The sequence below is a fragment of the Dermochelys coriacea genome, chromosome 2 (genome assembly GCF_009764565.3).
Source record: "Dermochelys coriacea isolate rDerCor1 chromosome 2, rDerCor1.pri.v4, whole genome shotgun sequence".
In the NCBI taxonomy this organism is placed as follows: domain Eukaryota; kingdom Metazoa; phylum Chordata; order Testudines; family Dermochelyidae; genus Dermochelys; species Dermochelys coriacea.
Window position 1 is genome coordinate 59769253 of NC_050069.1, and position 21574 is coordinate 59790826.

Consider the following 21574-nt stretch of genomic DNA (forward strand, 5'->3'; position numbering starts at 1 on the left):
AAAAACATTAAATTAGTCCTCACAACATCCCTGTTAGGTAAACAAATATTGTTATCCCTATTTTAAAAATGGAGACAGTGATGCAGCAAAGTCACACAGCCAATTAGTGGAGAAGTAGAATTAGATTGTTGGAGTTTCTGGCTCCTAGTTCAATGTTCAGGCCTCTAGAATAGACCACCATTTAGAAAGAGTGTAAGAAGAGTTTATATGAGCAGAGGTTATACATATGCTTTCTTATATAACAGCATGCACATCCTGCTCTCCTTAAGGGAAATGCAGACAATCTCCCATGACAGAATTTGGATCCTCTTGAGAAGAAGATTTAATGAAGAGACATTTTGCTATAATGAAAAGAATACTATATACAGTAACAAAGAACATCTATATCAAACCTACTATGTATTACACAGTTAAGGGCCTGGGAAATCCTCAGACTGCTTGATTGGGGTCATGCAAGTAGTGCCACACCCGTTTACTTATCAGGTCTGTCAGGTAGAGAACCAGCTCAATATGGGTTAAATGAACGGAGAAGAAATACAGCTGGGGCACATTATATACAAAACCCAATTACTATGGAAAGAGGAAGAACAAAAGGGTAGGTAGGGCTAATTCTATCCTCAACATGAGGAGAAGGATGAGGATGAGGATGAGGATGAGGATGATGGACTTCCAGTGCAGGTGATCTGAGATGGCAAAGTTTTGATTGTGTTATCTGTTTACAGGAGAAAGGAGAAAACTTTGGTTTGGGTTTGTTCTGTGAGTCACTCAAACTGATGGGACAGGGAATCCCCTCCCGTGCAGCCCAAAGCACAGATTTTGTCATAAAGTTCTCCCAGCACTTTCAGAATCTCACACATATGTATAAACATAGTGGCATAATATTTATGTAGTATTGGTTCAATAGTGTAGGTATAGCAGTAAACCCTTATTAAGGACTAGTTACCTTGTCAAATAAAAAATCCAGTCTTACTCATACAAAAAACCTCACTCATACAAGTATTTCCATTGATTTCTGTGGGATTCATTATGTAAGGGTCATTGGCGAGAATAAGGGTTGTAGAACTGAGCCAGTATTCTTGAAAAACAAAGGTGCATCTTTGGTTGTGTTCTGCTGAGTTTTAAGAGCCCCCAGCAAGGTAGAGAGTAGCCTAAGTCAATTCCTCCTAACCCCACATCTGAATATCCCTTAGGGAAATTCTGATCTGCACTTTGAAGTTTGGGCCCATTTCAAAAAAACTGAGCTGAATGTCTATAGGATTATTTCATTTCTTGTCATTCCTTTCTCATAGGATAACAAATTATAATCTAGGTTACACTAGAAAGCTTCATCCTCCATTGGCCTCCTGTGCAGCACTGAATAAGGGTTTTACTTGTCAGTTGTAAACATTTTAAATTAAATTTATTCCACTATTTTGCCATCAACGCATGTCAAAATGTTGAAAGCCCTGGATATATCTTTTAAAATATTTAAATTACTGTAAAAATGCACTGGACCTTGGAGTACAGACATGTATCCCAGTGTTCCTGTAATGGTACTTGGGCCCTTAAGACCAGGAGCCGCTGGGAGTAATTGTCTGCAGACATGGGGCATTATAAGGGTCACCTAAGTAAGTCTCAAGTGAGTTTCCGCTGGAGACTATCTAAAGGCTCTTGTCTCAGTTTTGGCAAGCTGAGGAAAGACTCTCCACTGGAACTTAGCTGGAGGCTTAGCATATGTTTAAAGCTAGGAATCAGCCTAGAATTAAGAATGGAAGTTTGTAGCCTGGGAACAAGTGTATGGGAAGTGTCCAGGCTAGTCTTTACAAACATGTTCATTAACTCAAGCTCATTGTCAGTCAATGAACTTAAGGTAAAATGTCTAATGAAGGCAAGATTAGAGGATAGCCAGAAATGACTACTTACAGGGAAATATGTCTTTTCTCCCTCTCCAGCTTGTGGAAGCAGGAGAGGCCTCTGATACCCAGCATCTTGAGTAATTTTTGTGTAAGACTTTTACATCTTCTGTTTATTGGTAAAACTGGTTCTGAGGAAAGGGGTGGAGAACTGAACTTGAAAGTCAGGGCTTTATTTTCATTATATTGGCTGGTGAATCTTCCCAACAGATTATAACTGCTGTCATATGAGTCATACATCCTGTAACAAAAATGCAGCTATGACTTTACTCAAGAGGTCTATCGGTGATCTATAAAACCTGGATGACAAGGCGAAAACACTTGCTGGTACAGTAAAATAATCATAATTTAATTAAAATTGGCATGTAAACTCCTAGGAGCAGGGACCATGTCTACCTATGTGTTTGTACAGCACATATCACAACGGAGCCATGTTTCTGAACACCTAGGACTACTGTAACCAAAATAAGGCAATCTGCAACACCATCTTAAACAATTTTAGCACTAAGTGTCCCAAGGAAACAGATTAAATGGACATCTCCAATATGTTACTGTAGTTAACTTACTTATTCTTCACTTCCGCTCAGAACAATAGAGAAGTGTTGACAAGTGGTTCAGCCTGCTAGAAGGGATATGGTAAGTCAGTCCTTTTTTCTCTTCAAATACTGCATATTTTTCTCAAGTTTTTAATATTCCTGTTTCTTTAAACTCTATATTTTAAAAACATTCTAAACTGCAGTATGGTAAAAATGACTGACATTTTTTTTCTTTAGAGGGCACTGAAAAGACAAGTTTCCATTCACTAAAGCAAACAGTATTGGGCTGTTTACTGAGAGAGCAATGTAATGTGGGAATTTCAGATACCCATAATTTAATTGCAAAGGAAAGCTCTTTATCAATTATAAAGGAAAGTAAACAATTTGAGCAGACCCCACCTCCCGTCCCTTTATCCCTGCAGGTTCAGAGAGACAGAGACTAGTTCCAGGAAACAAACTCATGTTCTTTCAAATGGTAGTACAAACCCCTAACCATACAGCCAGCTATCAGATATCTCTTGATTATCCAAATAATTGTGATGCTGGTCTAAGAAAACAATGATAAAAATATATTTAGTGTCATTGACTACAAAGTCTTGGACAGTCCTGGCTTTGGTGTACAAGGTTTTGTGAGTTTTCTATGAAACTTTGCCCAAGAGCAGGAAAGTTTATTCATTAACCTTATTGATACATCTGAATGACTCTTCTTGTGCCTTACAGGGATATTTCATATTAAAATAGAAGAAGGGCAAAAAAATACAAATTTAAAACCCAAACGTTCCCATAGATTTTAGGGGATATCCTAGATTGCCATTGCCAATGGCTGTAATATAGCCACTGCTTGGGTAGGAGTCTGAATGTTTTTAGTCTGAAAAAAAGATGCTTGCCAGGTGACTTACAGGGGCCATGCTGTAAGAAGGAAATTGACTTGTTTTCATTGTGAATGGAAGCTAGAAATGAGAAAGAAGTTTAGACTGGATATTAGTAAGAGATTTTTCACTTACAGGGTAATTAGGATATGGAATAGTCTGACAAAAGATGAATATACAAACAGCAAGGAAATGAACAGCTGAGTGCTGAGAACATTTCTGGGTATGTCTGGTGAATGGCTGTCCTAAGAAAAGGCAAAGGGTGGATTAGCTGGACCAATAGTTCTTTCCATCCTAATTTCCTAAATTTCTATGTACCCTTTAGAATTGGGATTACTTATTAATTAGTCTCAAACAGCTCCTTTTGAATTCTTGTCACATAAAGGTTGACCAAGAGACACCTTAATTAAGTGTATTGTGAGACATTTGGCATTGCTAAGATCAGTGTGGAGGCTGTGTGTGTACATGTGTCTCTGTACTAAAATCCTTTGGAAATGTTCAAAATACACAGTGATTGAACATGCACAGCAACCTGTCAATAAAACCTTAGGACTTCATTGTTCCTGTATAATTTGATTTTTCAAGTCACCTCAGAAAAGGCAATTAGGTCACATTATGGATCAGTCGCCTCAAACTGTAGTTTTAAAGAATGAAGGCACTTTTCTGATCTCCCAGATATCTGAGCCCATAACACTGTTTATCTTATACAATTAATCACTGAGTACATGTGCCAAAGAGAATAAAGTAACTTTGCAAAATAAGTGGAAATATGTATCCATGGATATTTTTCTGAGGTTGGAATCGAGTCTCTGTTTATGTCATGTTTCAGCCCACAGCCAATTTGTAGAATTGAGCTGGAACACCAGAAATATACAGTCGAGACAAATGCTTATGAATCTTGACTGACGAGTCACAGTAATTACTAGTGTAATAGAATCAACGTGACTAAAGGCTTCGATGGTGCAAAAACTTCAGCATGTGAAGACTTAAACTTCAGTGGGCCTGCTCACAATGAGTACAGTTAAACATGTACAGAAATCTTTGCAGGATTAAGACCAAACCAGACTGTATTATTCCATAAAGAAGTCAGTTTACTGATGTATATGTCATAATCTGGCCCAATCCTCCTCTCTGGGCTCACACTCATCTGTCATGATTGGATCCAGCTACTGAATCCCATGTGTTTCTAAGTCCCCTGGGTCTGGGTAATGTCTGGTCACTGTTCCTAGCTCTGGGTCTCTCAGGCACACTCCCAGGTGCAGAGCTCATGTCTGACACCCTTCTTGGGCAGTGGGACCCTGCAGTCCAGCAGCCTAAATCCCAGAACCAGTGCCACAGCTTTCATGAGCCCTTGGTTGAATTCCCCTAGAGTCTACATTGCTGTGAGAACCTCTAGTTTCTAGTTAAACCCTTCAGGGAAAATATGGCCGTAAAGCAAGAAACACAGACTTAGTCAAGGAAATTCTTAGCCATAAACACTTTACTCTTAAAAAAGCACAAGAAAGTTTCTGTGGAAAACAGGAAAATCCTGAATGTGATCCTCTCAGTCTGATCTCACCCCGCTTGTGAGTCCTGGTTCTGAACACCATTATCAGGGTGAGTCAGAGTTCCTCCTATCCATGATATCTCCCGCAAGTTCTGTTTGCAAGGTGAGATGGAATGGCTCCTTGCGTAGAAAAACAGCCACCTTTTAAAAACAATCTCTGTCCCGTTTCTGCTCCATGCTTTGGTGGGGAGGTGGTAATTCCCAGACACAGATCTCCATCCTCCCACTATCAGCTTCTGTGTGGAGAGTCAAAGTCAATGGCCCTGCCAATAGAAAACCGATTGCTCCTGTAGGAAAGAGTAATTCATCATTGATAGCCCTCTCATGGCTCTTGATCATACCTCTCTCTAGGAGATGTCTGACACACCAATATGATCTCCCAATATCCAGAATAGTAGAATTAGACTTGGCAGAATTAGATTAGTTTTTACCACCACCTGTGAGTCTTAAACCAACATGGATGTTACATGACAAAATGAAGGTTGCAAACTGAAGGTTGCAATCACAAAATGATGTTCTCCAAATAATATGGGGTTCTCCTATTTGACCTAAACATACCCCCAATCTGTCACATATACTTCATTCTATTATTTTCCACACCACATCATGTTGAATCACATGATCAAAGTGAAGAGACGATTGCAAGTTTCATGATCTGTGTAAAAACTTCTGTGGTGAAGTAAAAGTTCTGTGTAGATAAAAAATATAATGTGCAGTTGAAAGAAAGAGAGAGACAATAAAAACAAATGGAATATATCCTCACTTCCACTGGGAACACTGGGAACAGAGGGCCTGATTTTGATCTCCCACAGTTTTTGCATTTTTGTAATTCCATGGGCATTATTGGAGATAATCCTGATTTACAGTGATGTAAAGGAGACAAGAAGCAGGTTTAGCCTGGTTAGCCTTCTCGAAGACATTGTCAAGCCACGCACTATGTAAATCAATGAAATTCTTTCTGCTCTTTCTTCCTTTGATCTGAGCCATTCTATGTTAAAGTTTTAAAAAAGGATTTTTAAGTTATTCTTCTTTTTTTAAACTGTGTTAACATAGCAATGTTTCCTTTTAGGCAAGGGATTCTGATCATTTGTGGAAGCCAGTCACTACCATAAATGTGTAACCATTGCAGTTAAAGAAGGTTTTAAAGCTGAATGTCCAAAGTTAAGCACCTAAATACTTCAGTGGCAGCTGTGGATGCCAAAGAATAGGCCGCTTTTAGTTAGATGCCAAAATATGGATTTAGGAGCTGACATCCATACCTGCAAGTGTAAAAATTTTGACCTGTATGATCAGAATGTCAATACCTAGCTAAACATTCCTGTTTTTGTTTCTTTTACTGTAAAACTTTGTGCCAAATGTTATTCATTCAGAATTTGATGCATTTAGTGTAATTAACATGGGGGCAACAATCTGAAGAGAGAACCAAAGTGGAGATTGAGCAAATGATTCAGGGAGAAGTGAGAGAAATTAACTATGAAAAAGACAGGAAGGTAAAAAGCATAAGGCAAAGGAAACTAGATGAAATGAGATAGGGACTGGGAGAGAAATTCTTTCTGGCCAGAGCTATGGAAACTGGAGGCAGAGTGATTATAATTTTGTTTGCAGTTTTTCTGTGATCCCTTGCCAATCTCAAATAATTTAGCAATGCTGAGGGTTAAGGAATGATTTACCTTGTTCCTCATGTGGCAGGAAAATCACTTGCAATATATTTTGTTGGGGTATAGAGCAGTATTTGGTTAAAGCTGCAGTGTGGTGCTTACACCTGATGGCAGCACAAGGAACTGGCAGCAATGTTAGGAAGAGGAAAAAACATAATTAGAGGGGATGAGGAACCGACCTGAAGATATTTCTGTCAAAGAACTTAATATGCAACAAGTTTCAGAGTAGCAGCCGTGTTAGTCTGTATTCGCAAAAAGAAAAGGAGTACTTGTGGTACCTTAGAGACTAACAAATTTATTAGAGCATTAATATGCAACACTTGTTCATGCAAATACAGAATATCAACAATACTACTTACATGAGCAAGGGTTTCGGGATTGGAAATGGGGGGAAATTTGTAAAATAGGAGGAAAATAATTTAGTTTTGCATGAAATCCCTGCTCATACCAGAAGTGGCTTGAACAACAGACATATATCCTGAGGGGAAGCAACTGTGAAGAAGGAAATAAGAACTAGGATATATTGTTCCACCAAAACAGACAGACAGACAGGTGGCTAAGATCACTTTGGCTGCCTCCTTGAAAAGGCAGGGTAAATCAACAAGTGAGTTAAAGAGTAAAATACACGAGTTGTTTACATAGGTATTTAGAGCTAGGGGCTGATAGGTTGGATGTTTTGGCAGTGAAAAATCACTCCCATCACAAATGGAAATGATGATTCTCTTTCTGAGAATGGACAATCATCTTGCTGGGTGTAGATGAAGAGGACAGCATCAGCCCTTGGGCTCTCATGTGGGATGAAACTGTTTCAGATAGATTATTTTAATGTTGATGATAGGGTGCAGGTCAAAGGTGACCTGAGCAATGAAGACTCATGAGGCAGGAAAAGATCTCTCCAGTCTTCTGGAGGTATTAGATGGGAATGTCTTTTAAAAACAGTGAGGTAAAATATTCAGTGAGCAATGCCCACACATCCTCTTACCCATATGTTGCAGGACTCTGTATTTCTGCAGTTGTGGGGGGAGGGGAACAGCTGTCAGTTGAAGCAAAAGAGACATTATAAGAGACATCCCTCACTTTAGACCTCTAGCTACCTCTGTCTCAAACATATTTGTTTCAGTTCCAGCATTGGAAATGATTTCCTCTAAAAATGTTGAATAATAAAACAGAGTTAGCAAACAATATTATTTATGCTAAGGAATTAGTTCCCATATGGCTTATCCTGTACTATTGTTTATTCCTATGCTGTTCATCTTGTATTCATGTTGTGTGTGACATTTCAGCATTGGGACATTGAGGTAGATGGATGAAAGTCCAAGTGAAGAAAACTTGAAATTATCATTTATCCCTCATTATTACGGTAGTTTTGAAATAAAGCCAAGGCAGTTAGAGCTTTAAGATTAACAGGAGTGGATGCCAAGGTGAAAATGGACTTGTGTCTGTGTTCCTATTCTCTGAGTCAGTCATCAGCTGGCCTCCAGTATTACCCTTTGCTCTCTTTTGTTCTCACTTAGCACCAGAAGGAAGATTCTCTGGGAAGATCACCTGCTTTGACCCTGTCTTCACTTCTCTGACGACAGTGTTACAGATGCCAGAAATAAAATGCTTTGTATAGATACAGCAGTTTCACAGATATATACAGTTCGTCAGTTTTCTAAAAATAACCAAGGACAGGAAATACTTAGCTTAACTTCCCTCTCCCCCTCCCCCCCATCAGTTGCCCAAGTGAAAATGAGAGACTTAAAGCATTGCCTTTGATACGGAAGCTCGAGGGAGTGTTTTAGTAATACACACCATATTTTTTTATTCAGTAAGAGATCCAGATTTCTGGATGCCCTTATGACTTGTCTGAAGCATTATGTACACATGCCTGAACAATTTGCTTAAGATCATACATCATACTGTTTCATCACTTACTTAACCTCAGTGAATTATTTCACAGCCAGCTCTTATTTTCAGATGTGCCAGCCATCCATACAACATCAACATGAAGGAAACATTTGTCGCTCTTCCATCCTATTTTGTATCACAGAAAGCAAATGTTTCATTACTTTGAAAGCAGAATACCCTCATTCTTGATACCATTATTATGAAAAATACGCCTTTGAAGGCTGTTTAACTCTTGAACTGAACCTGAGACCTCAGGCTGAATTTCTATCTCCCAAATATATGACTTAGAAAGCTGAGACAAAGCAAAGATAAAGCAGAGCCACCTTGAAGCAGTATTGTTGAAAGTTCTGTATGTTCGCTAGTATTTGTCCAAGTTATTAAGCAGTGACACTAAACTTTTGTCCACAGAGCTAGTTTGCAGTAAGAAACTATGATTATTATTATTATTTATGAATATTATTTATTATTTGAACAACACTATATGTGTACATGGCACTTCATAACAAGTTGATATAATAAGCAGAAGACAAAGGAGCAGATTTTGGCTCATGCTGCAGCTACTATGCACTGCTCCAGCACCCCAAAGCCAATGTAACCAGCTAACCAAGGATTCCCTCAGTCTTCCAAGGCTCTTCCAGTGTTGTTGAATCCCCACCTGGCATAAGGCCAGAGTAGAGGCTCCATGCTCCCACTGTCCTCTCAGTTCCCATCTGGACAACAAGAGTGTGATAACAAAGCTGTTCCATCAGCCTTTCTGATCCCTTGCTGTTGTAACAGTTTCTTGGAAATCATTAGCAGATGGCCATCTCAGAGTTTCACCCTGTGACCAGACCATTCTCTCCAGGATTGCAGAGGTGGCTTAAACTACTCTTACAGCCCCTCTTCCTGAGCTTTGCCAGGTGCAAAGGGGCTATTCCTGATGGTCTGACCCACAAACCAGACCAAAGACTTTGCAGTTTAATGGAATAGACAGATACAGTACATTGAACAAGCAGGAAGTGTCAGGGGTCATCAGTATCACTGGTTTTGTATAACAGCTTTGCCAGGTGCAAAGGGGCTACTCCTGATGGTCTGACCCACAAGCCAGACCAAAGACTTTGCAGTTTAATGGAACAGACAGGTAGTGTACATTGAACAAGCAGGACGTGTCAGGTGACATCAGTGTCACTGGTTTTGTATAATAGATGGGTTGTAAGAAGTGATTTGAAGGAGGAGTTGCAGTGTACGTTAATCAGGAGGTTTTTCCCAAGCATAAGGGGAAGCATAGAAGAAGGCCCAGTAGTAGGAGTGGGAGAAGACAAAGGAAAGTAGCAAAGAACGAAGTTTGGGAGTTGTGTAAAGGTTTAGGAGAAATTTGGAGCTGAGACTGGAGAATGGTATAATTGGGTAGGCTCTGAAAAAGAATATTGAAGAAGATACCCTAGTAATGGGCACAGGGTAAAAACCTAACTGGAATAAAAAGACTAAAAGCTCAGCCAAAGATTCAGCAAGTGGGAGAGATGGTAAGAGTAACTAAAAAGGAAAATGAAGGATAGCTTAAAGTGAAAGAAGAAATCCTGTATGTTTGACAGAGATTAATTTTTCCTTGGCTATTATTTTATAACCTTTGTTATACAGCTGTAGAAATAGTTATTTCTGCATTCTAAAGTACAGGACTTTGGACCAGTGACATTTGTTTTTTTTCAATTTTTCAGACTTTCTGGATTTCTTCATGTTCATAGTACTTCCTTGTTTCTGGCGGTTTTTACTGATCACCTCTATGAGCAAAAGCGGTGATACATGTCATACCAAATTAGCTTCTGGTTCAGGATAGTATATCTGCATCTGAAAGTGCAAAGGCAGCATGAGCAAGAATATACTACACAGTGAATAGAAAATTAATGCAAAAGGCTTCTTCTATCTGTGCATAAGACTGATCAATCTTGCATAACATCATTTTCCATCTATTGCATTTCCATCCTTGGTTTACCTTTTTTTGGCATTCAAAACTGAAGGGGCATATTAAACATTTGCAGACAATTTTTATAGTCATTAGTGATTCATAACTGTTGATTTCAAAGACATTTCCTACAAGTCCTCTTGCTCCATGAGACTACATGAGTGAGTCTCCCCACAAAAATCCTTGATTTGTTTCCAAGGTGTATCTCAAAATTTCTGTTGTCTCGGGTATGCAATGGTTTTGTTCTAGCTCAGTCATTGTAAGCTATTAACAAAGCCAGCTCAAACAAATTCCCTAGCCATGAAAGATCCTTCAATCATTTTTGTTTATTGCTTTTTTTGAACCTGATGTTAAATACTTCTGGACTGCATCTATACTGCTAGTCAATCAATGCAGCATTAAATTTGCACATATGTAATGCTATTTAAGCATTATAAACCATTTGTTCAAGATACTTAGTTCTAAGAGAGGAAAAGTGAAGTGTGAGGAAGGAAACTGATAAAGCTCTCCCTATTATTGTTGAGAGAGAGAGATTCCTTCTGCGCATGTGGCGGTAAACAAAACAAAACAAATTCTATATTAAAGTGGAGTTAAGGTTCAGATAGATATAGATATCAGTAACATAAGGGTAAAATGCATTTTTGGCAGTGCTTAATCATGCTCAAAAACTAACTCAATTATCTGAGTTTGTATAGCTTAAGTCTAAATTTAAAAGAATTCTTAATATGTTCAGATATAGAAAGGTACAGTTAAGGCACCCAAATAGCCTTGATATTGCGTTGCAGTGAGGCCATGCAATAACTATCCATTATCCACTTATGTATTTCAAGGTTAAATGTGTAATAGAGATTGTGAAGTGCACAGGAATTATGGATACTGACTTAAATGTCAGGTTTCAGAGTAGCAGCCGTGTTAGTCTGTATCCATAAAAAGAACAGGAGTACTTGTGGTACCTTAGAGACTAACAAATTTGTTAGAGCATAAGCTTTTGTGAGCCACAGCTCACTTCATCAGATGCATACAGTGGAAAATATAGTGGGGAGATTTTATATACACAGAGAACATGAAACAATGGGTGTTCGTTTCATGTTCTCTATATAAAATCTCCCCACTATATTTTCCACTGTATGCATCCGATGAAGTGAGCTGTAGCTCACGAAAGCTTATGCTCTAATAAATTTGTTAGTCTCTAAGGTGCCACAAGTACTCCTTTTCTTTTGACTTAAATGTGACAGTTATTAAACTGGATTCACTGAAGGTGCAGGAGGATGCAACTGATGTCAAGTGGAGACAGTGATAAAGGAAAACTGAGTTTAGGAATTGGGCCTCTGGAAATTGCCCGAGCAAAGAGAATGTATGGATTCATAATCAACTTGGATTTCAGTATGGCTAATAACTGTGTAACCTGCTAGTAAAAGCATTTTGCAAATCCAGCCTGTGGAAATTCTCTTTAAAGATGTGGCCCATGTGAAACAAATGCTTTGTTGGCAACTGATTTGTGGTGAGCAAGTTGTCCTTCCCTCAGGGGATGCAATCATCATTGCAACCACATGTACAGTAACTTCCCAATAAGGGAATGAAGTAATGGCTGAGACCTACTTTGAACAGAGAATCTGGATAGAATTTTAACTGCTACTGTTCTTGTAGGCATGAAGTAGGAGAAGCTTCGTGTTCACTTGTGAACTATCCCTGACAAACAGCAAATGGTAAAGCAGGGGACACAGAGGCAAAATGTGAACCACTAATTCTAGTAACTGCTGATATAGGATAAACATTTCAGGATAAAAGGGTGATCATGAGCTCCCAGAGTTTTATTGGAGTTGCTCCAAAAGTTGCTGAACAATTAAATGAAGAGCAACAGAAAGGAATGAAAAGCTTTCCAATGAGGAATTGGAAACAATTCTCCAAACGCAACAAGATAGGTTTTCTGTGCTGGTGCAGAACCAGATTCTTAGGCTGGCATCACCAGTGTCAGACAGGCACCGCACAGCTTAACAGTTTCAAGAAGAAACTTTACAAGGCATTGAAAAAGGTATTGGGACGATATAACTGAGCTTTCAGCCAGTCTTTGCATCTCACTCATAGTTTTAGTTAAGAAAAGTGATGGCAACACTAAATCTATCTGGATTGTAGACAATTAAGTATAGTTGATTCAAAGAATGTTTATCCTTAGCTCTGAATAGATATTACACTGGATGCTGCAGCAGACTGAATTCATATTGATTTTCCACACCAGGTCTCACATTACTGGCTTCTGGCTTCAGTAATGCCCCTGCTACCTTTGAGAATGCTACGGCATGGCATGGCTCTTTCAACCTGTCTTGTTTTCCTGGTTGATAACTTGGTACATGCTAAAACTTTCCAGTGTGAATTGATGTATTTACAGATGGTCTGTGATTACCTTAGCATGCCAGTTTGAAACTGAATCCAAAGAAATGTGAGCTGTTTCAGAAAGAGGTAACCTACCCCAGGTGCACAATCAGCAAGGAGGGAATTTCCACTGACAAAAGGAAAATTGAAGTGGTACAGAATGGACTGACTCCCCAGATGCAGACAAGCATGCAGAGTTTTGCAGGGCTTTGTTTGTAGTATAGAAGCTTCATTTCTAGGTTAGCCAATATAAGAAAAACAGTTGCATGGGTTGGGTGAAAAAGGAAAACCATTTCTTCAGTCACTGAAAATCATTTGGAATTTGTAGAGTAAAAAGCACTTCTGACCACTTCAGTCGGAGCCTTCCCATGTTTCAAAACCCCTTTTTTATTAGACCCAGCTGTGAGTATGTACAGAATGGGGTTGTACTGGAACAAAAATGTGAAGGACTTGAAAGAGTGGTCACTGAATGAAGGAAAAGTCTAAATTCTGTTGAGAAAAAATTATTGCACCATCAGGAAGGACCTTTTGGCAGTAATGAAATCTACAGACCATTCTTACCCTGTCTATACAACACAGTTGTGCTCAGGATGAAGCATTCATTTTTACAATGGGTCTTTAAATTCAAGAATCCTGAGGAGCAGCTGTCCAGGTGGTTGAAGAAATTGTGGTACATGATGTCATAGTCAGACACAGGCCTAGGGAAAAGCATAGAGATGCTGATAATTTGTCCATATAGTCTTGCTGGAAGGACCTAATCAGATTACTGCCCTAATCAGGAGAACAAGGAATTGACTGCTCAAATGGAGGAGTGTGCCTATAGAGAAAGAGAGAGCCCTCAGTTCAGTCCCCAGGGTGTACAGAAGAACAAATGTTCCCATTTCTGCTGCTAGGACTGTGGAGGCAGGGTTGCTCGCATGAACCCCAAATCAGTTAGACTGCTCCAATGGAGGATTTCGATGTTAAATAATATGAGTTTGAAAACTCAATTGGCAGTTCCAGTCACCCTGGAATATTGTGTTTCTCAATATACCATTGTAAAGGTTTTTCAGTGGGAACACCTGGAATTTAAAGATGCAATTTATACAAGAAAGTGGAAAACCAAGTGAATGATGGATTCAGGTAATCACCAGACTGTACCAGGTTCACTGAAATACAAAGCATTAAGATTATGCCATAGCTTTAAAAGTACTGAATATTTGGGGTTACAACAACCTTAGCCAAGCTAGGGGAGAATTTTGTATTGGGTAATATGTGGCCATGATAGAAAGAGGATACAGGAAATAGGATGCTTGTGTTGCAAAGAAGCTGCCTCCAGTAGACACTGATTATAGTCAGGCTGTTCTAAAAGTTCCCTTTGTGTTGCAGCTGGATGAAAAAACCGTTGATATTCAGGCCCACCTGAACTAATCCATGCTTCCTTTTGAGAACAGTAAGCTCCACATGGTCAAAGGCTGGTGGCTTGGACTGAGGGATTCCCCTGTGAAAGTATGTGGACAAGTAGGATTCAGAAATGGACAGTATGTTGAGAGCAAGAATAATGGAGAACAAGGGAGCTGCTTACTGGCTACAGGACAATGGTATTGGGCTGAGATAACAGCTAGTGGGAAGGCTGGTGTGCAGTTTTGCTGCTGTTTTTACCACTTCTGTACATTTTACAAAGAAATATATCACACTGAAAATGCCCTGACTCTCTATCACCAATATCTCTGCTAATGTAAAACTGATATACTGCAAAGCCCCCTCAATTCTGCTACCTCTCAGCTGTGGGACAGCAATAAACAATAAGGCACAATACTGCATTGGCAAGGGAGTGGAGTAGTTGACATAGTAGGTCTCTTCCATTTCCACTTTCTATGATAAATGGTGACACGTTACCTGAGGCTGCTGGTCTTCAAGTCAGTGAGAATAGGCTAATCACACAGTCTCTCCATTTTTGTGAGAGACTTTGTAATCATTATCTTTACACAGCCTACCTTTCAAGTTCCTGGCAAGAGCTCAGGGGATAGTGTGATATGAAAACCTAGACATCTTTTCTCTTGTCTGGGTTTTCTGTCACAATGCCAGTGTCTAGGTGTGCAAAGTTCTGGCAACATAGAACACTTTGATATATTTTTCCCAGGCTTCAAAAGAACAGTTAAACAATTGACTTGTGACTTCAGGGTAAGCAATGGTAGCCAAGAGTTTGAGATAGCTCATCTTCTTTATGTTTCTGGCATTAGTTTAAATATCTTGTAGGGTGGAGGGGATGTATGAGAGAGAAATAGACTTGTTGGTGGTTTTTGAGACTGCAGGTTTGATGCCTCAGGGTGTTTTCTGGTCCACACAGGTTTGCTGCTACCACTACAGGTAAAACAGAGGGCAGCCCTTCATCAAAGGTTGAAAATGGTTTTTTTAAGACACAGAAAGAAATAGATAATTAAAAATGGTCCTTGAAAGATATGTAGGTTTCTTTGATAGTGCAATCAATATATTAAGTAGAAAGATTGAATCAGAAGGTTTGGGTACGGTTTGGGTATTTTTTTAGATTTACTAGGACATCAGATACTGTGTGACTCTCATATCAAGATTTTTATCAACTAGAAGATATTATGGTTTCCCCGTTTTGTTTTTTAATAGTGCAGTGGTTTGCATGGCTATATGTCTGCTGATGTGTGATAAATAGCCACTTTCCTTCAGAGGTGCAAAGCTTCATTATCCCATGTATTGTGCTTTCAGCCAGAGGCATCACATCAAAAAGCATGAAGGTAATAACCCTTCTCTACCCAGCCCTGCTTCTATCACACATGAAATATTGTGCTGAGTTCTGGGCAAGTAATTGCCAGAAAAATATTGACAAACTGGAGAGAGTTCAGAGAAGAGCAACAAAAGTAATCACAGGGCTGGTGGGAAAAGATTATAAGATCTGAATATGTACTGTTTAGCTTGGCTAAGTGACAACTAACTAATACTCAGGTCTACACTTGTTCATTGTTGTCATTTTTTACTAGTGGAAAGTACCAGAAACTACAGTAATGGGGCCATGTGAGGATCTAGATGAAAAAGGGTATAAACATCAAGAAGAAGAATTATAATTTGGGGTAATACAAGTAATAGAACAAGGAGGAAAATTGTATGGAATTACAAATGGGAAAATGTTGGCAGAATATTGAAGGGGATTTCCTAACAAAGTGAACTAACAGGTTGTGGAATAGATCTCCAAGAAAAAGAATTGTAATCAAGTTGCTGTATACATTGAAAACAAGACTGAATGGGAAAATGTACAGGAGAGAACAGTCTTCTGTTCCGGTCTATTCAGATTCATTTACAACACTCCTTAGCATAGTTGCAGAAATGCAGTGATCAACAGGGCTAGCATCTGTAACATGTGGAGGTTCTTTCTTTTCCTCCTTTTACTTCAGGAGGAAAATTGTTGGAATTTTTAATTTATATTTTAATTAATAATAACAATTAATATACATTAAATATATGTACACTGCTTTATGGCAAAGTAGACTAAATGATCAAATAGCAGTTAGAGATGTAAAAGATCTGATTTAGTGTCTCTGCTCAGCAGACTGGAAATTTGCTTTGTAAACTAACTGGTGACACGCTTTGTGAGTACACAGACTTTTCAGGACCAGCCATCACTGACTTTGCTTTCTGCTTTTGAGTGACATAACATAATCAAAGGAAAAAATAACAGACGAAGTCATTCAGGTACATCTTTGTAAACTATTCACAGCAGAGTCAAAATCACTCAGGGGTCTTAATTTTTTTTTTAAATAGTACACAGAGCTTTTGTGAAAATGTATTGCTTCTCCATGGAATATTTGGCATCTGTGAAAATCCTCTTATAGAAATCCAGTTTTTCTCTGTGTACGCTCTCTGGATATCAGTAAAATTTCAATAGTGCTTAACTAGGATCATTGGAACTGATCACAGAGTTGAGGTCACATGTTATTGTGTCTGGTTCTTCCCTGATTGGCTAAGGCACACCGTGGACTCGAAAGGGCATTTTGGTTCATTTTCTTAAGAGCCATAAACAGTCATTATTATTATAATTTGTTATTAATACAAAGTCTGGAAACTGGTTACATTTTTAAAAATTCTCAGATTACAAGTACACCATTTTATAAGTGGAACATGGCACCCATAGAATCGTTTGTGACATCAAATGCCTACTGTCTCAGTTTGTTGATTTAGCTCTCCATACCCCAACCTACTGGCTTATTTAATTCCCTGATTTATACAGTTGGGGAAATGTTGAATTTTGCTGTATTTGAGATGACTGTATAATACACTTCATTACATTCCCCCGTCATCTTTTTTGCTAAGCTGACAAAAATGTTGACATTCAGCTTACTGGTGTTTTTGTGTGTTGAGTTGGGTATGTGTGTAGGACAGACCATTCACCTCACAACAGACACATGGCCAGGCTGTCAAACCACTAACAAAAAGGCCTCAATTCTGCAATGAAATCTGTGAGGGCACAGTTGCCTGCCCCTATAAATCACATTGAAATGAACAATTCAATTGTAGCTTCGGGGCCTATATGTAAGGGCCGACTGGATTAGTTTTGGGTGTATGGGGAGCTTGGACACAAAAGGAGACAGTACTGCAACTGCAGCACCTAGAAGAATGTATTTATATGCAGCTCCCAGAAAACTACTTGCTGCATCTAATGTGTTCCACAAGGTCAGGCAATAGAAAAGTGGTTAACCAGCTTCTCTCTCCTACCTAAGGTAGAGCCTCAGATAATGGGGCCAGTGTGGTGTATGCTGGTGGATTTTCCCATGTGCACACAACTCAATAAAGAAAATGAATCACCTTTGCATAAAATCTTGTGCTCACAAAATTGCATGCAGCAGTGGCTATTCATGTCACTGTGCATTTTAAATGCAAAATAATAAATCGCCTGAGTTTTTCTGTGAAATCTATCTGAAGAACAGTAAAAATGTTTGTGGAAAAATATAAACACCACCCTATACCGTAAACCTACTGACCGCTATTCCTACCTACATGCCTCCAGCTTTCACCCAGATCACACCACACGATCCATTGTCTACAGCCAAGCTCTACGATATAACCACATTTGCTCCAACCCCTCAGACAGAGACAAACACCTACAAGATATCTATCAAGCATTTTTACAACTACAATACCCACCTGCTGAAGTGAAGAAACAGATTGACAGAGCCAGAAAAGTACCCAGAAGTCACCTACTACAGGACAGGCCCAACAAAGAAAATAACAGAATGCCACTAGCCATCACCTTCAGCCCCCAACTAAAACCTCTCCAACGCATCATCAAGGATCTACAACCTATCCTGAAGGACGACCCATCACTCTCACAGATCTTGGGAGACAGGCCAGTCCTTGCTTACAGACAGCCCCCCAACCTGAAGCAAATACTCACCAGCAACCACACACCACACAACAGAACCACTAACCCAGAAAGCTATCCTTGCAACAAAGCCCGTTGCCAACTGTGTCCACATATCTATTCAGGAGACACCATCATAGGGCCTAATCACATCAGCCACGCTATCAGAGGCTCGTTCACCTGCACATCTACCAATGTAATATATGCCATCATGTGCCAGCAATGCACTCTGCCATGTACATTGGTCAAACTGGACAGTCTCTACGTAAAAGAATAAATGGACACAAATTGGACGTCAAGAATTATAACATTCAAAAACCAGTCGGAGAACACTTCAGTCTCTCTGGTCACTCGATTACAGACCTGAGAGTGGCTATTCTTCAACAAAAAAACTTCAAAAATAGACTCCAACGAGAGACTGCTGAATTGGAATTAATTTGCAACCTGGATACAATTTACTTAGGCTTGAATAGAGACTGGGAGTGGATGGGTCATTACACAAAGTAAAACTATTTCCCCCCCTCAACCCCCCACTGTTCCTCAGACGTTCTTGTCAACTGCTGGAAATGGGCCACCTTGATTATCACCACAAAAGGTTTTCTTCCTCCCCCCCCCCCACCTGCTGGTAATAGCTCATCTTAAGTGATCGCTCTCCTTACAGTGCGTATGATAAAACCCATTCTTTCATGTTCTCTGTCTGTGTATATAAACTCCCCACTGTATTTTCCACTGAATGCATCCAATGAAGTGAGCTGTAGCTCACGAAAGCTTATGCTCAAATAAATTTGTTAGTCTCTAAGGTGCCACAAGTCCTCCTTTTCTTTTTGCGAATACAGACTAACACGGCTGCTACTCTGAAACCTGGCAGATGTACCCTAATTCAGTGAAATTCCCAGGTTTTTTTGGTGAGCATTCAACTGCATAAATTCAGAAACAATCAAAAAGAGTAGAGCTCCACATGTTATTGTAGTCTGAACCCCATCCCCGTATATCTGTTTAAAAAATATAGAAGAGTTCGTCTGTTAGATTATCCTATGACATTTTTTTCAGCTCACCCCCACTCCCCGCCTGCTTTTTCCTTCAAAGAGATTTCTAAGACCTTTAAAGCAACTGCCACACAGGCTTCTCTCACGATCTCCCATTATTACAGAAGGGGGAGCTTAATCAGCAACTAAAACCCTTTCTGCTGCTCTTTCCTTGAGATTAATGCATCAAAGGGTGCTCTGTTTCGGGGGTAAAGTTCACTTTCACAGATTCATTTCCCCATAAATCTCTGACCACTTCTAGAGTAGCAGCCGTGTTAGTCTGTATTCGCAAAAAGAAAAGGAGTACTTGTGGCACCTTAGAGACTAACCAATTTATTTGAGCATAAGCTTTCGTGAGCTACAGCTCACTTCATCGGATGCATTTGATGAAGTGAGCTGTAGCTCACGAAAGCTTATTTGTTAGTCTCTAAGGTGCCACAAGTACTCCTTTTCTTTTTGTGACTACTTCTAGTCTTCCATAAAGCACTGTGTTGCCTTGTGCTGGCTGGATTTTCATAAACACATTCAAAGAATGAAACAGCAGTATTGTAGTTGAGAGGGAGAAAGACTCACTTGATTTCTGCTCCTTGAATGGCTTGTTATGCATCTGACGTTATTGCTTTTTCTTTCAGCTGTTCTTATTTATTCAATATTTGTAGCATAGTGTCACAGAGGCCCCAGTCATGTTCAGGACCCCATTGTAGATGGTACTAAATACATACAAAAGATGTTATCCTTGCTTTGAAGGGCTTATTATCCAAATAGACAAGACAAAGGGTGGGGTGGAAAGGGGATAAAATATACAAGCAGTGAGATTAAGGAGATGGCTGGCATATGTCATGTTATCTTCATATTTTTGTTTGTTTGAATAGAAGCACTGGAGGAGAAAGGGAAGGAACAGGCCACATAAAGTGAGGCAGGAGCTAAGAAAAACAAGTATAAGGAAGGATGGTTGGAAAGGAGCACATAGGGCTGGATGAATGATTCTGTCAGTATGAGAAGTTGGGGCTTTTTTCCCTCAGCCCTGCTGTTGCTCTGTCAGTCTTGCTACCTGTGTGTCCTTTTGGGATCAAGTATGGGATCTATCAGTGTGAGAGCTCAAAACTTTTTACCATGGGCCTTCACTTGAATTCACTTCTGCAGTGCTCCCAACCTATTCTGTGTCTACTTTCTATGAACATTTGAGCAATCAAGTCTTACTCACTCAAGTGCTCACAGAAAGCAAGTTCTAAGCCTTCCCACTCAAATATGTGGTCAATTTTATGTGGGAAGGGACGATGATTGACTGTAGCAGGGGTACAGAGTTATCCAAATCTCTCTCCAGAGTCTTGGAGCAGAAATAATTAAAATGAGCCAGACAAGAATCTGACTGTACCCTTTGCAATACAGACCACACAGGCCCACACAATTGCTTTATGTGAGTGTGATGAGAGAGAATACAATTTTAGCATTTTACCCAGCCAATGACTCTTATAGTAGCCTAATGTTGCTAAGAACTATGCCCTTGTCAAGGCCAGCCTCTCTCAGAAAGAAAAAGATTTTAAATTTTCTAAAATTCTCTAATCATGCCTATCTAGTACCTCCCTTTACACTAACTACCTTCCCCTAAGAGACTCAAAGCCCCAGGAGCACCTGATAAGAAATCCACTCATTTAATCAGAAATAATACAAATTACCATGAGATTTATGCGCCCAGTCACAACTAAGCAAGTAGGTAGAGTTTAGAATATTGAGTTATCAAATACTGACAGCAAATTGTTCACAGTCAGTCCATGGAGTAGCAAAATAATAACTCACCCCAAAATTTTCAAGAAATGATCAATCAACAACAGGAAATAGTGATCTGCTCAGGGCCATTCCATTTAGAAAGAGTCTAAATTTGTCAAGTGAATTATGGCCTGCAAAGTATTCTATCTCTAACCAATACCAGCTTTTTCATTAGGGTTTGGGGTAGCTGAAGGTTTTTTTCCCCACCTCCTTAATGCTTTGTAAAATTAATAAAAAGTTAACAGAAATTTGGTCCCTCTGTTCTGGACATTTCTGTTATTTTTCTCCCCCCGCACTTAAATAGAAATGCCCTGAGGTCATTTTTCATTTTCTGTGTATACTTTGATTTGCCATCCTGCAGATAGAAATATATCTCCTGTATTACCTCCCCATTTTAAAGCTGTGGTTTCAATTTCTCCTTCTTTTATTGATAGACTTGTCATTGGTTGTGATGTTCATAAAAGAAGTGATGACAGCTAGAGGTCTATAATTGGATAATCTAAGGGAGGGGATCACTTGCTCTATTAGATGTTTCTCTCTCTTCCTCTTCTTTTGCTTAGTTATGCAGCAATCCGTTCTTCTGACTGAGCATATTTAGGGATTTTGGGGCCCTCTTCCATTAACCCAATGTCATGAGTATAAAATTCTGCTGAATAGTAATATTATCCTATGAGCCTTTGCATCATTATTACATAGATTTACATTTGCTTAACTTCC